This window comes from Neomonachus schauinslandi, chromosome 4 (genome assembly GCF_002201575.2).
Source record: "Neomonachus schauinslandi chromosome 4, ASM220157v2, whole genome shotgun sequence".
Classification (NCBI taxonomy): Eukaryota; Metazoa; Chordata; class Mammalia; order Carnivora; family Phocidae; genus Neomonachus; species Neomonachus schauinslandi.
In genome coordinates, this window is record NC_058406.1 from 171,042,303 (window position 1) to 171,057,478 (window position 15,176).

Consider the following 15,176-nt stretch of genomic DNA (forward strand, 5'->3'; position numbering starts at 1 on the left):
CAACTCTGACCTGTGAACCCTACACCCGGAACCGCTCGGCGGGCCGGCACACGGCCTCGGCAGCTCGGCGGGCCTCGCGGAGCGTGGAGGGTCGGGGGTGGGGGTGCGACGCGAGGCGCGCGCCCCAGCGGCCGACCGGGGGCGGGGAGGGAGGGAAGGAGCCGGCCGAGGCGGGGCCCTCCCGCGCGCGCGCCGTCCGCGCGCCCCCACCCCGCTCCGCGCCAGGCTCTCCACTCCCGGACCCCGCACCCCGCTGCTCCCTTGGGGCTCGACCCGAGCCTCTACCCTTTGGATTGGCGCACGGGGAGGTAGGGAGCCGCCCCGCCCCTCTGTCAACAGAAGCCCCGCCCCGGCCCGCGGTAGCCCCGCCCCCTGTCAGCAGAAGCCCCGCCTTCTCTAGGTCTCGAAGCGGCCCCGCCCCTTGCCGCCGGTAGCTCCGCCCGCTATCAACAGAAGCCTTGTCTTTACTCAGGTCAATCCCCGCCTTCTGTCACTTGTGGCCCTGCCCTCTGGGCGCTCCGCCTTGCTACTGTCACCACCGGCTCGCAAGAAACGCCCCTTGTCATCGTAAGCCCCATCTCCTGGTGGCAGTCCACCCAAGCCCCGCCCCTTCGTCGGAATCCCCGCCCACTGTCAAAAGAAGCCCCGCCTCTCCGAGACCGGTCTGGATTCCAGCCCGAAGCCCCACCTTCTGTCAACCGCCGCCCCGCCTCTTCTCGCCTCCGGGTCTCTACTCCACCACCAACCGCAGCTCCACCCCCTGACACCGAAAGTTCAGTTCTGCTTCACTTCGAGCTGCTGTTGAAGACGGAGCCACCCTTTGCTCCCCGAAAGCCCTCGTTTCCCCCTTCGCGAGCCACTCGGCTGAAGGGCTTTCTTTTCAAGCCGTGGTGTTCAAATTCGGACAGCTTCCATGTGAGCTAGTCCCGCAGAGGGGGCCAGCCAAGGACCCCAGGCTTTGGGGAAAAGAACGGCGTCACCACGCCTCCTCACCCTCCCATCACTTTCAAAATTATGAAACGTGCAAACCAAAGCGAACAGAAACGTCTTACCCTCCAAGCTACTCTACACAGATTCATGGGCCTGGACGCTGGACCCTCCGTTCTTTGACAGCAATGCTCCCCTGAGCCACGTTAATCCTAAAATGTGCAGTTGCTTAAAGTGAAAGCCTGATTTTTGAAATCAGTGTACACCAGCTTCTTTATTTGTATGTTTCATCTTATAATCCTAGAACTTGAGGAAGCAGAAGCAAGCAAAACTTAATGATCTTATAAACAGAGGTACTCAATCCTACATACTCAACATCCTGTATTACAACAAAAATGTAACACCGCTTTACTCTCCTGGAATTAAATTCACAGATAATGTAAACACACAAATAAGTTCAATAAACCAGTGTAATGTTATAAAGGTGGAAAAAGAGAAAGTAGTTTATTCTAAAATACTAATATCAATAAAAATAATAAAATATGTTTTTCACTATGTAAATACTCTGGCCCCAACATGAGAACTGCGGAACAAAAACTGCCCCTACAAAATCTCAGGACGCCCGGTAGGGGGCAGTACTGTGCCCACTGAGAAACTGCTAAGGACTTCTTTCCGAGGAAATGCTTCAGATACAGAAATTCATTCTTTTGTTCATACACTTAACAGCTAGGTTTTTGAGCACCAGCGTTCGCCAGGCGCTTTGGGAGATGCAAAGCTGAGACGCAATATTTCTGTCCTCAAGGAGGCTACAGTCGAGTAACCAAGTGAAAAACATGAGCATAAAAACATCAAGGTGAGAGGGAGAAGAGATCAAGATGGAATACAAAAAGAGATCCCTTTTAAGGGTATGGACTGATGAATATAAATCTCACCCTCTCTCTCTTCCTTTCTCCCTCTTCCTTCTTCTCTCCCTTCTTCCATTTTTCCTTCTTTTTCTCCTCCTCTTCATCTTCTTTAGCACCAGTTTATAGAGTCACCTCCTTCTCACTATAAGCTGTCTGCCTGGTTCACTGCCCGATGCTAGCAGCCCAGAGTCCTCCCAATTTAGGGCCATGCCCACAGGGCAGTTCTGTCCAGGAAAATAACTTCAATACCACAGTGCTTAGAACAGTGTCCTTGGCTGAATTGCTGCCAATTATTTGGTATCCTTGTACAAAGCAAGAGTGTTATCACCCTCAAAAAAAAAAAAAAAAAACCAACAAAAACCTGCTTGCAGACCCAAGCAATATGAATATATGTTTAGCATAGCAGATTGTGCCAGCCCACATAAATCTGTTTAGAGATCATGCTCACAGAGTAACTTGTTTTTATTAAAATAAACTCATTTGTAAAAATTGTAAATATGACTGATTTCAACAGCTGTGCGGCTCCAGAAGTAAGTTTTGAGCCATGGATTGGCACAATTAGAAGAGTCTAGATTTTTTATGCATATGTTTTGCAGTTTGTCATACACAGTCTGGTATGGCAAAACTTCAGTACCGCTAGAGATGAAAAGTTGTCCAGCAGGTTTTTAAAAAGCACAGCACTTTTGCTATTCAGAGCCTCTTCCATATTTGGAACGGTGAAAAAAAAATATTTGTAGGAAATGAAGAGCTTTGAATCCAAAGTTCTAAGCTCTGGTGTCATCTGAAGAGGAATAGGCTTCCAACAGCACTTTTTTGTAGTAGTTCCTTCTGTTATTATTTTTCCTTTTTCTACTTTTGGTGACAACGTCTGAAAAACATGATAGTGTGAAAACAGATTGGCCGAGAAGATGTCAAACGAAGACTCTTTAAACTTTTAATTACAGGTAGGTGAACTCAAGAATTTAGCCTGAGTGAAATACTCCCACAGTGCTCTCCAATGGCTAGTTCCGAAGGTAAACAAAAACGTTCTGGCTAAAGCTGGTTCAGACTGAACAAACTTTCAAAGTCAGGTTAGGGTCAAGTCATTTCCTATTTCTCTGAATGCTGGCTTTGTGAAAATAGGAATGTTGATAATAACAACAGTAAAAACAAGGTAATATTCTTAGTAATGCTCTCCGCATTCCACTCCTCCCCTGTTTCTGCATCTAGCCTAAGACTATATACATATAGGACTATGGGACTACAGATGCAAAATGAGAAAAACAGGAAAAACTGATTTCCCAGTATTTATTCAAGGAGTAACATGTTGATATGCTTTTTTTTTTTTTTAATCATGGTGTCATCTGGGTTGGTTCAATCATTGCTATGTATTCTATTTTCACCAAAAAGTTAGTGGCTATGTCAACACTATCTCTGAAAAAAAAAATGGTGCCAGTGTTATCTTTTTTGACCTAAAATCTTAGGACATAAGTAACCCTAGAGGAATACCCAACTAAAAAGCAATACTAGAGTGAGAAGACGAAACACTTCACTATATTTCAAAGTCTTAGCAAAGGAGTCTACAGCGGCCGCTCTTAAACTTTAATGTGCGTGAAAATTACTGGGAACTTTGTTTAAAATGTAGATTCTCAGACTCTGCTCCTGGGACAGTCGAATTCCGTAGGTCTGGGATGAGGCCATGACTCTGCCAGGCAGCTGGTGACGCTCAGGTAAGTGACCTGTAGGCTTCACTTTGAGAAACCATGATCTAGAAAAATGCTTATAATCGAGAAAAAAGTGATTGCATTCTTGTAGAACTAAGGGTTACAAGCCATCAAAGGTCATTATCTCTGAGATATCCATTCCTAAAACTGTCGGTTGGTTGGACATCAACACTGAAAGGGAAATTCTACTTCAGTCTTCCAAGAACTTTTGGACCCATGGCAGACGTCCATCTTCCAGGGAAACTCACGTGGTACACTAAACACTGGGCCCTTTAGATACACTGTCTCGTTTTACTGTCCTGGCGTCTCTGTGAAGTAGTTGCTATATGTGCTGCTGAAGTGAGCATTCTGTGAAGTAGTTGGTATCGCTTGAAGTTAACATGATGAGGATGCCAAGGTTTGGTTGATCTTGGCTGGACTCACTCATGCATTGTGGTCAGCAGGTGGGTCGTCCGGAGGCTGCCTAGTCCCAGGATAGATTCCTTCGTGTAGCTAGCAGTTGGCTGATGGTCAGTGGATCGTCTAGGTGCTGGCTTATCTAGGATGGCCTCGGTCCTACCTCCAGTGGGTGGCTGGCTATTGATCATAGGGGTGACTGGGCCACTTGTGTCTCATCTTCCAGTAGAATGTAGCCTGGACTCCTTTACATGCGCAGAGTTCTAAGAAATTGAGAAGCGGTGTTTAAGACTTCTTACGGCTAGCCTCAGAACTGACACACTGTCATTCCTGCCACATTCTACTAGTCAAAGCAAGTCACAGGGCTCGCCCAGATGCTGCCTTTTGATGGGAGCAGCTGCAAAGCCACACTGCAAAGGATGAGGATACAGGAAGGGTAAACAATTGTGGCCATTTTTTGTAATCGATTTTCCACAGTAACTATATGACCCAAGGCAGGTTTCTTAACTTCTATTTCTACTCATCTTCAAAATGAAGATAAGATTACAAATGTTGTGCCCTGTCTCCAAGGGTGGATAGTTCATGCAAAGGGCCTGGCTTACCTTAATTTTTCAGAAAATATTGGCCAAGATAATGCTGATGCTGCCCTCTAGGGTCTTCCTAGCCTGAAAGGCTTGTGAATCTGCATGACAGAGAGAGGAGGCGGATTTTTTTGGTGACCTCGTAGGGCAGGACTTTGGCCCTGATTTTCTCTGTTGATTTCATGCTGTTCCACTTAGCACTCTTCTGGTTGTGGTACAGAAACCCATTCAAGCTAGCTCAATAAAAGAAGCCAAAGCTACTGTTTGTTCCTGCATGTTCACGCCATCCTCTCCTCCTTTGACTCTCCATTTAAGACTCCTCTAGAACATGTCCCAGCCAAGTGGCCTTAGCCCTGGAGTCCAATATGACTGTTCAGCTTTGTTCATTAGAGCTAAATGGCCTGGTTCTCAGTGTCCCAATTCCAAAATCTAAAGAGAGAATCTGCTTGGTCCAACACATCTCTTCTTAAAAGATCAGTTTAGTCTAATCTGCTGTGGCAGGAGGGGTGGACAGTCTTGGGGGGAAGGGGTAGCTCTATGTGGGCAACAGAAGCTGTGAGCAAAAGCAGTTCCTTCAGGAGATGGCCGTGAGCCAGCAGACACAATGATTCACATTTCCTGGACACAGGCAGCCTTCTCTAATATTTTAAATTACCTTCCCATCAAACAGTCGAAGTACATAACTTCAAGGACTTTATAAAAATCCACCTCATCTCTGAACAGCTCTTAATGAAGTGGAGGTAGGTGGCTATTTCTCCCACCCACTCACCAAAAACCTACCACAAGTTTTTGCTGTAAGCAGATGTGTATTAGTTTGCTAGCGCTTAATCACAAAGTACCACAGACCACAAAGGACACTGATGTGGCTTACACAACAGAAGTATATTTTTCTCACAGTTGCAGGGGCTACAGATCCAGAGGTCAAGGCAGGATTAGTTCCTTCTGAGGGTTGGAAGAGAGATACCTGTTCCAGGTTTCCCTTTTCGACTTGTGGATGGCTGTCTTCTCCCAGGGTCTTCACATCATCTTCCCTCTGTACTTGTCTGTGTTCAAATTCCTCTCTTATAAGGACAACAATCATATAGGATGAGTGAGGGTCCACCCTAATGCCCTCATTTTACCTAATTCCCTCTGCACAGACTATATCTCCAAATACAGTCACATTCTGAGTAGGTTAGAACTTCCAACACATGAGTTCTGAGGGAGACACAGTAATTCAGCCCATAACAGTGTGAAAACAGTCATTTCTATAAACAATGTAAATGGTATCTGAGCCTGTTCTTTCCATTGCAACATCACTGGGCTTATCTACAGTTCCGCTTATCAGAATGCTCTTCAGTCCCTGAGAGCATCCAGTAACTACTTATTGACTCTTTGTCTGTCATTAAAAATGAGCCTTCTTTAAAACTCCAACTCTGTGAAAAAGTGGTCACACTGTGTACTTTTTGAAGGTGCTTCTGAAAAAATTCTGTTATCAAATAGCATTTTGTTTATATGTTGCCTAAGAAAATGGTTCTCAACCCTGGGTAGACAATAGAATCATCTGGTGCTTTTATTTATTTATTTATTTATTTATTTTTTAAAGATTTTATTTATTTGACAGAGAGAGACACAGCAAGAGAGAGAACACAAGCAGGGGGAGTGGGAGAGGGAGAAGCAGGCTTCCTGCTGATCAGGGAGCCCGATGCAGGGCTCAATCCCAGGACCCTGGGATCATGACCTGAGCCGAAGGCAGACGCTTAACGACTGAGCCACCCAGGCGCCCCTCATCTGGTGCTTTTAAAAAACAGACCCCCGCCCCTTCACCAGTCCTACCTCTAAAGATTCTGATTATTTGGTTTAGTTTGGGATACAGGCACTGATTTTTTTTTTTTTAAAGCTTCCCAAATGATTCTAAAGTAAAGTGAGTTTTGAGAACCACTGGCTTCAGATAAAACATAGGGGAGGCAGACAACTCTTATAAAGCACCTCAACCTGCCAGGCCCTGAGCTAGGTGCTTTGCTATGTAATTTAATTTTCAAAACAATCCTATGAGTATTAGTACTATGTCCTCCATTTTTCTAGACAAGAAAACTGAGCCTCAAGAAGATTGCCTTACTCAAGTCCCACAAGCTGTAGAGGCAGAAGGTTTATTCAGGTTTAAATATGGGGAAGGAGGAGCCTAGATAGAGCTGGAGGTTGGTCAGGACTTTTCTATTGCGGAGACAATCAGCACAGAAAAACACAACAATTTTTGGCCACTTTTAAAAAAAACAGATCTGGGGGCGCCTGGGTGGCTCAGTCAGTTAAGCATCTGCCTTCAGCTCAGGTCATGATCTCAGGGTCCTGAGATCAAGTCCCACTTCGGGCTCCCTGCTCAGCAGGGAGTTTGCTTCTCCCTCTGCCCCGCCCCCATTGTGCTCTCTCTCTCTCAAATAAATAAAAATCTTAAAAAAATAAAAATTTAAAAAACAGATCTTACTTTCACACTGATTCTTCCATCACAAGCCTCAACAACCATCAAGGGAATATATTCTGTTTGTCAGAACAGACGAGGCTTTGCTGCTGTTAACAAACCCACCTAAATCTCGGTTTAACATATCGTGATTTATTTCTCATTCAGCAAGTTTTCTCATAGCTCTCAGTGACTCTCTGGGTCAACTCCTACCAAACGGTTACTCGAGGTTCCAGGCTGCTCCCTCATTTTGGCTATACTTTTTGGAATACATGTCTTCTAGGTTGCTCAGGTGGGGTGTGGGGGGAGATTTCTACCAGCTATCAAATGTTTTGGTTTACGAGTGACACATGGCACTTCTGCGTAGAGCTCTTTGATCAGCCCTAATCACAGGAAATGTGGGGGAACGAGGACATTTTGGTGAGCAGCAAATGTCTCTGCCACGTTACCTCAACAAAAGGCATCTTTTTTGGAGAACATGTTCAAGACGATTGAAACCCATGTTTGGGTTTCCACAGGCCCTCCTTTCCCACTGCACAGTGAAGCCTACAGTCCATTCTTCTGTAAAGGCAAACCTAAATTCTTAACTGAGGTATGAGGCACTTTAGGTGTGTTAACATGTAATTTTGCCATATTATACATTCTTAGGAGACAGAGATCATATCTCATTTTTCTCTCTCCTAATGCATTGTACACAGTAGGTCCTCAATAATAGTATGTATGGGGGCGCCTGGGTGGCTCAGTCGTTGAGCGTCTGCCTGCCTTCGGCTCGGGTCATGATCCCAGGGTCCTGGGATCGAGCCCCGCATCGGGCTCCCTGCTCCGCGGGGAGCCTGCTTTTCCCTCTCCCACTCCCCCTGCTTGTGTTCCCTCTCTCATTGTGTCTCTCTCTCTCAAATAAATAAAATCTTTAAAAAAAAAATAATAGTATGTATGTACACATATACATAAATTCAGCAAATATTAATTGGACAAGATAGACATAGTTTCTGCTTTCATGACTACCATTAAAATACCCTAATAACAACATATTGGTTTTGTGTCTTGTCATTTGTAATGTACTTTATACCATTATCTTGTTTTAATTATGAATGTCATAAATTAAAAATATAGACCAATTAGCTTGGGCTTCTCATTAATTTCTCAGCTGTTTTGTAGGTCAGATATTTTATTATCTACCTCCTTACACATTTCTTTCCCCCCCGCTTCATAGCTGGATGAGAGGTATGTCATTTATAGCCGGCAAGGTGATACAATGCTATGCTTATGTTATTATGCATGTACTCAGAGGTTACACATCTCTTTTCTGATCATGCAGAGATATGCAGACTCTTAACAACTTTTTTGAGATATACTTGCCCAAAGACAGTTGAGGGACAATATAAAAATTTTTCAGTTTAGATACACAAGTATATTTTTTTTCTGATTTGTGCCTTCCTTTAGATACTTCACAGTTCATAATTAAGAATTATATCTTAAAAGCAACTTTAAAATTTTTATAACATATTTTCATCACCAAAGGAATATAATCACTTTGCAGAAACTTAAAAAAAAAACCAAAATCTGCGGTAGGAACGCATCTACAGGTCTCCCTAACTACTATTAGCATTTTGGTGTATTTCCAGATTAGCTATTTTTAGATGAAAGAAAATATGTTATCTTTGTTTTTTCTCCTGCAAGGTTATTTCATGTAAGAATATTAGAAAACTGTCATTTTGGATAGACATTTCCATTTAGCTAGTATTTTAGTGATTATTATTTCATGCAACAGCTGTGAGGTGAAGGTTCGGAAGAAACCAGGGAATTCATTTGAGTGATGATGGTAAATTACATTTTCTCCCTAGTGGGGTGGGGACGGAGACTTAGGAAAAATTTGAGGAAGAAACAGAAAAGAGACATATGCTGTGGTCCTAAATATAAAACATGTAAATTGAATGAAAAAAATAATTACAGAACATAAGATTAGGGTAACTTATTTTTCTTCCTAAATAATTAAAGCAAAAGCTTGTGTCTTTTTTTAAGACCCTGATTTTCCTAAATATTCACCACAGTAAATAGCTATAATTAAGATTCATCACACGTAATCAGTTTCCAAATTATTTCACGAATACATTATCTCCTGCAACAGGCCCCTCCTTTTCTCCCCCCAAGTCAATCTTTAAGCAAGCTGAAGTTTCACAATGGTCCTTTAAACCAATATTTGTAGCTCACAATGTCTGCATGTCCAGAGTGCCCAATGTTTGGCACGCTTTGATCCAGTAAATGTTTTAGTCCCATATATTTTGGATGTTTAAATCACTTTGATTTGGCATGTGGTCTGAAGGTAGTGGTATTCCAAGAGCCCTCTCACTGCATGTTAAGTGCTGTTCTCTGACTCTCAGCCAGAGCTCGGATGTTGGCAGGGTTGATTGCTCAAATGTAGTGATTTCATTTCCAACCTTTGCATACTAAAATTACGTAGCCCAAACATGAAGCTTCCAGATTTTTCCTCTTGAAAACAGAATAAAGACATCATTTAACATTGCTACAAAATAATTAAGACAATCTTTGAAATGGTAATGCATTTGAAAATTGTTAAGCTGTCACAATACTGAGGAACTTAATGCTGGTTTGTGAGGTTCAATAACAGCTGAGAAACCAAACAAAAAAAAGTATAGTTGTTTAGGGAATTTCCTATTTTCCTGCTTTTACCTTATAAAGGGAGTGTCATAGATTCGGTTCTCCCTAAAGCAGACCCCGAATACAGGATGTAAGAGCAAGTGGTCATTTGGGACCTGATGCCGAGCAGTACAGGCAGGGGAGAGAAGCGAGACAGGGAAGGAAGCTACTAGCAGAGAGGGAAGTTTCAGGATCTAGGGCCCAACCCCAGCGGAGACTAGAGACAAAGTGTAGAACACACCTCAGGTGCCAGGGAGCTGGGGTGTTATTATCCATCAATGTCACTGGCAGCTATGGGATGTTGTCCTTTGTCACTCCCAGCCTGCATCCAGCATGGCCCACGAAGACACCCTCGGTGGGGTCACGGATACCGGCAGGAGGCTGCCAATGGCACATACCAGAATGTGGAGTGCCAAGACCGTATGAGTAGGGCACCACAGTGTCTGGTTGTGGGAGGTGGTTAAGAACATAGCTTTCAATCACACACACCTAGTAGAGTCCTGCTTTTGCCACTTACGTGTGAAATTGAGTAAATTACTTCATCTATCCGTTTAATTTGTAAAGTGAAAATAATACAGATTTTTACCTCCTAGGGTCTTTGTAAGGATTAAATCAGATACTGGGTATATACTACATACAAGGTGAGAGTTCACCATACGTATCAAAGAACTGGCTCAATATGTCAGTCAACTGTGACTTTTTTAACCTCTATGACAGACAGCTCTTGGGGTGGCTTCTTTCGCCCTTCCTTGTAATGGTGATTTTCTTTTTTTTTTTTTTAAAGATTTTATTTATTTATTCATGAGAGACAGAGAGAGAGAGAGAGAGAAGCAGGCTCCCAAGGAGCAGGGAGCCCGATGCGGGACTCGATCCCAGGACCCTGGGATCACGACCTGAGCCGAAGGCAGACGCTTAACCATCTGAGCCACCCAGGCGCCCTAATGGTGATTTTCTTTAACAATGTCTGAATTATGTGACCCTGGCCTCTGGCCATAGCTAGGGGGAACATCAAAACCAATCCAATTCTTTGATGGGGGGGGGGACACTTTGTATATGTGCTGCCGAAGCAAGCACGGCGGTGGGGGGGCACTTTGAAATCTGAAATGGAATTGGGGCGCCTGGGTGGCTCAGTCAGTTGAGCATCCGACTCCTGATTTTGGCTCAGGTCATGATCTCAGGGTTGTGGGCTGGGCTCTACACTCAGCAGGGAGTATGCTTCTTCCTCTCCCTCTCCCCCTGCTCATGTTCTCTCTCTTTCTAAAAAATAAGTAAATCTTAAAAAAAAAAAAAATGGAATCAATGAGCATGGGTGTCATTGTTGTGTTACATTAATAGCAACTATTTTAAAAACTCCTGCAAGAGCTTGGTGCAGCCCTGGTTCTCTCCACTGACTTTTTTTTCTGACCATCCATGAGGTAACTTACATCCTTTCAAAAATATGCCTTTTTGCTAAAGTTAGCCAGAGAGAATTTCTGTTGCTTGCAACCAAAAGAATCTCAACCAGTAAAATCCATCTGTTTTTTTTTTTAAAGATTTTATTTATTTATTTGAGAGAGAGAGAATGAGAGAGAGCACATGAGAGGGGGGAGGGTCAGAGGGAGAAGCAGACTCCCCGCCGAGCAGGGAGACCGATGTGGGACTCAATCCAGGGACTCCAGGATCATGACCTGAGCTGAAGGCAGTCGCTTAACCAACTGAGCCACCCAGGCGCCCTAAAATCCATCTGTTCTTAATTCAACACTTTAACTGATGACTGCTCTCTCATCAATATTTATATATACACATAATTTAAAAATACATATGAAACAATTTAATTACATATAAATTATATATTTATATTTTATGCATAAACATAACTTTTATTAAATATGTAAATATTATTTTATATATGTAAATATTCCAGAGCTAGTGAAAAACAAAAATGAAAAACCCCACAACCTTCCAGTCTTTCCACAGTCATTGTACTGATGACCTGTATCATCAGTTGCAAAGCTAAGAAACACTCATTAGATGGGTTTCAATTTCATGACAATGCCCAATATATGGACAATTAACTGTTAGCAAACTGAAGTGAAAATCTGTTTTTTTAAAAAACATTTATTTATTCTTGGGGTGCCTGGGTGGCTCATTCAATTAATCATCTGCCTTCTGCTCAGGTCATGATCCTCGGGGCCCTGGGATTGAGCCCTGCATCGGGCTTCCTGCTCCGTGAGGAGTCTGCTTCTCCCTCTCCTCTTGCTCTCTCTTGCTCTCTCTCTAATAAATAAATAAATAAAATCTTTCAAAGAGAGAGAAAGAGAACCCGTGCAAGTGATGGAGGGGTGGCGGGGGGCGGGGCAGAGGGAGAATGAGAGAATCCTTAAGGAGACTCCCCACCCAGCAGAGAGCCCTACTTGGGCTTGATCCCATGACCCTGAGATTATGACCCGAGCCAAGAGTCGGGATGTTCAACCAACTGAGCCACCCAGGCACCCCGAAAATCTGTTCTTTTACAGCCTTGGAGCTGTATAAATCTAACAGAAGCAGCTTCTAAAAATATAATCAAGATAATTTTGTATCTTTTTAAAAATTAGATGCTGTTAGCTAGATCCTACTCTTTTTCTGAGGTATGGGCTTCCCTTCACTATAACCCCCATGGACCTCCATTTTCTAAAGTCAACTTTATATCTTCCTATTCTGTTTCTTATCTTCTGATTCCTTATCTATTACCAGTCATTCAGTCAACTGATATTTATTGTCAACTATGGACATTATGTAAGTGTTGGATCTGTAAACATAAAACAAAACAAAATAGTTCCTGACCTAAAAAGCCTATAATCTCATGGTGAGACAAATGTTAACTAATCACTATAAAATATATAGTTAAAAATTATGAAAAATGTCATGTACGAATATTGGGGATCAAATGAAAGATTAAAATAGGAAATCTCATTTAGATTGAGGGGGCATCAGGAAAACTTCTCTAAAATGATGACTTTTATGCTGAGAAATGGAGGATATAAGTAGGAGTTAGACATGCATTGGTGGAGGGAAGGGCATTCTAGACAAAGGAAATAGCATGTGAAAAAGCACAGAGGTAGGAAAAAATAACTGAAACAAGGCTAAGAGTGGCTGGAGTGTTGTAGGCCAAAAGAGTGGGGAGATGAAGCTGAGAGGTTGGTAGGAGCCATGAGCATCTGCAAAGGAAGCACTAGGCAGTAAATGGTATCACAGATCTAAGATCCTTAAAGGAATATTTTGACTACTAAATGGAGAATGGATGGTAAGGGAAAGAGGAGAAGCAAGGCCAATCAGGAAGCTCTTGCAGTAGTATAGGCATGTGATTGTGCTGAGGTGAGAGAGCTAGTGGAAGAAGGAGAGAACTGAGAGGTATGTGGGAGGCAGAAAAGCAGGACTTGGTGACAGACTCAAGTTGAAGGAGAAGGAAGCTTTAGGTTTCTGGCTTCAGCATTTGGATGGATGGTAGTGGCATTTTATTGATAAGAGGAATTCTGAAGGAACAGAAGGTTTCAGGGAAAGATAAAGATATGTTGTTAGTCTGTAGTTCAGGAAAGTGATTATGGACTGGAGACATAAACTTGGGAGTTGCTGAAATACAGGTAGTATTTAAAGCCTTGAGATCAGGGAACACCATGTAGAGAAAGAGTGTAGAGTGAGAAGAGAGCTCAGGACCAAGCTCTGGAGAACAATATGAAGGTTAAGGATAGAGAAAGACCATCAAAAAGGCAAAAGACAAAATAAATAAAAAAGCAGTCCTGGAATCTGGAGTGCAGTGTTATAGCAGGCAGGGGAAAAAAAAAACTTACGAGAAAGATATGCTCTATGGTAGGAAATGATGCCAAGGGGTAGAGTATGAAGATGACTAAGAAGTCCATATTTGAGTCAGTGAAATGGCAATCATTGGTCCCCTCAGTAAGAGCAGTTAAGTATTTTTGCAACCTGCTATGCCCTATTCCAAATGTGCCCTAACCCCTGACCAAAAACCAAAAGAAAACAAAAACTACTTTTTGCTTTGAAACTTATAGCACTCCTCCAAGGCGAGAAATTCCTCTTCCTATAAAATTGATTCAGAACTCCTATTATTTCCTTCCCCATCTTACTTTCATGTGACAGCCTCATTTCCGGAGTAAAACTCCTCTCGAGGAAAGGTTCTTCTCACCATCATTACTTATAGACAGTATGTCACCCCTCCAATTCTGAAGGCCAGAAACCCAAAGTCAGTATCATCAGGCCCAAATCAAAGTGTTGGCAGGTCTGTATTCCTCTGAAGGAACTAGTGGAGAACCTGTTCCTTGCTTCTTCCAGCTCCTGGAGGTGGGCTGCGAGCATTTCCTTGGCTTGTGGCCGCATGACGCCAATCTTTGACTTGATGGTCATGTTGCCTTCTAAGATCTTCTAAAATCTCCCTCTGTTCTCCCTTCCATAAAGATACATGATTGCATTTAGGGCTCAACCCAAATGATCCAGGACAATCTCCACATCTCAAGATCCTTAATTACATCTAAAGACCCTCTCCTTTTTTGTTTCAGAGAAGGAAATATTCACAGATTCCACTGATTAGGATGAAGATATCTTTTGGGTGGCTACTTTTCATAAAAGTTATATGACAAGCGTGGACTATAAAGGCTGTATTCCTTTCTGCCTCCTGGCATCCCTATATTACCGGAAAATCAAGATATTTCCAACTGTATTCAACTCATCCCTAAAATCGACAACTCTTCTTTATTATTGTCAATATCCTCAAAAATCCCCTGGGAGTTCATCTTTACAACTATGGAATTATCTTTAATGTGCTCTCTATTAACAAATAAGGTCTATCTGAAAAACAAACTGAGGGTTCTAGAGGGGAGGGGGAGGATGGGTTAGCCTGGTGGTGGGTATTGAGGAGGGCACATTCTGCATGGAGCACTGGGTGTTATGCATAAACAATGAATCATGGAACACTTCATCTAAAACTAATGATGTAATGTATGGGGATTAACAGAAGAATAAAAAAATTAAACAAACAAACAAACAAAAAAACCAAATAAGGTCTAAGCCTTCCTTTGCAAAAATGCCTCTGAGGGCTTCTTTTAGACTCTCTTGCCTGTAGGCTGTCACTTTTCTAGACCATCCAAGAAAATCTTTCAAGTCCATTTGATCATGCCACCTGTATAGTATACTCAATGACTCGGTGGCTCTATTTTTTTAGCTTTTACTTCCTATGAACAGCAAGTCCCGAGTAAGACCTTTCAAGACCCTAAGCATTGAAAATATTAATGTCCCTGATTCTCTACGTATCCTATATGCCTTTGTTGGCTAAGAATTGCATTCCATTATCAGTAATAGAGATCCACCTAACAGCAGTTTAAACAAGGAAGTTTCCCTTTGAGTTAAGAAGTCCAGATGTAGTTAAGCATTGGACTCTCAATTCCCTGAAGTTATTATGAGCCAGGTTCTTTCTTCTTATACTTGTGTGAAGTAGGGCATGGGTTCCATCTTTAAGGTCACCTCATAGTCCAAGACAGCTCTGGAGTTCCAGCCATTATATATATATATATATATATATATATATATATATATATATATATAT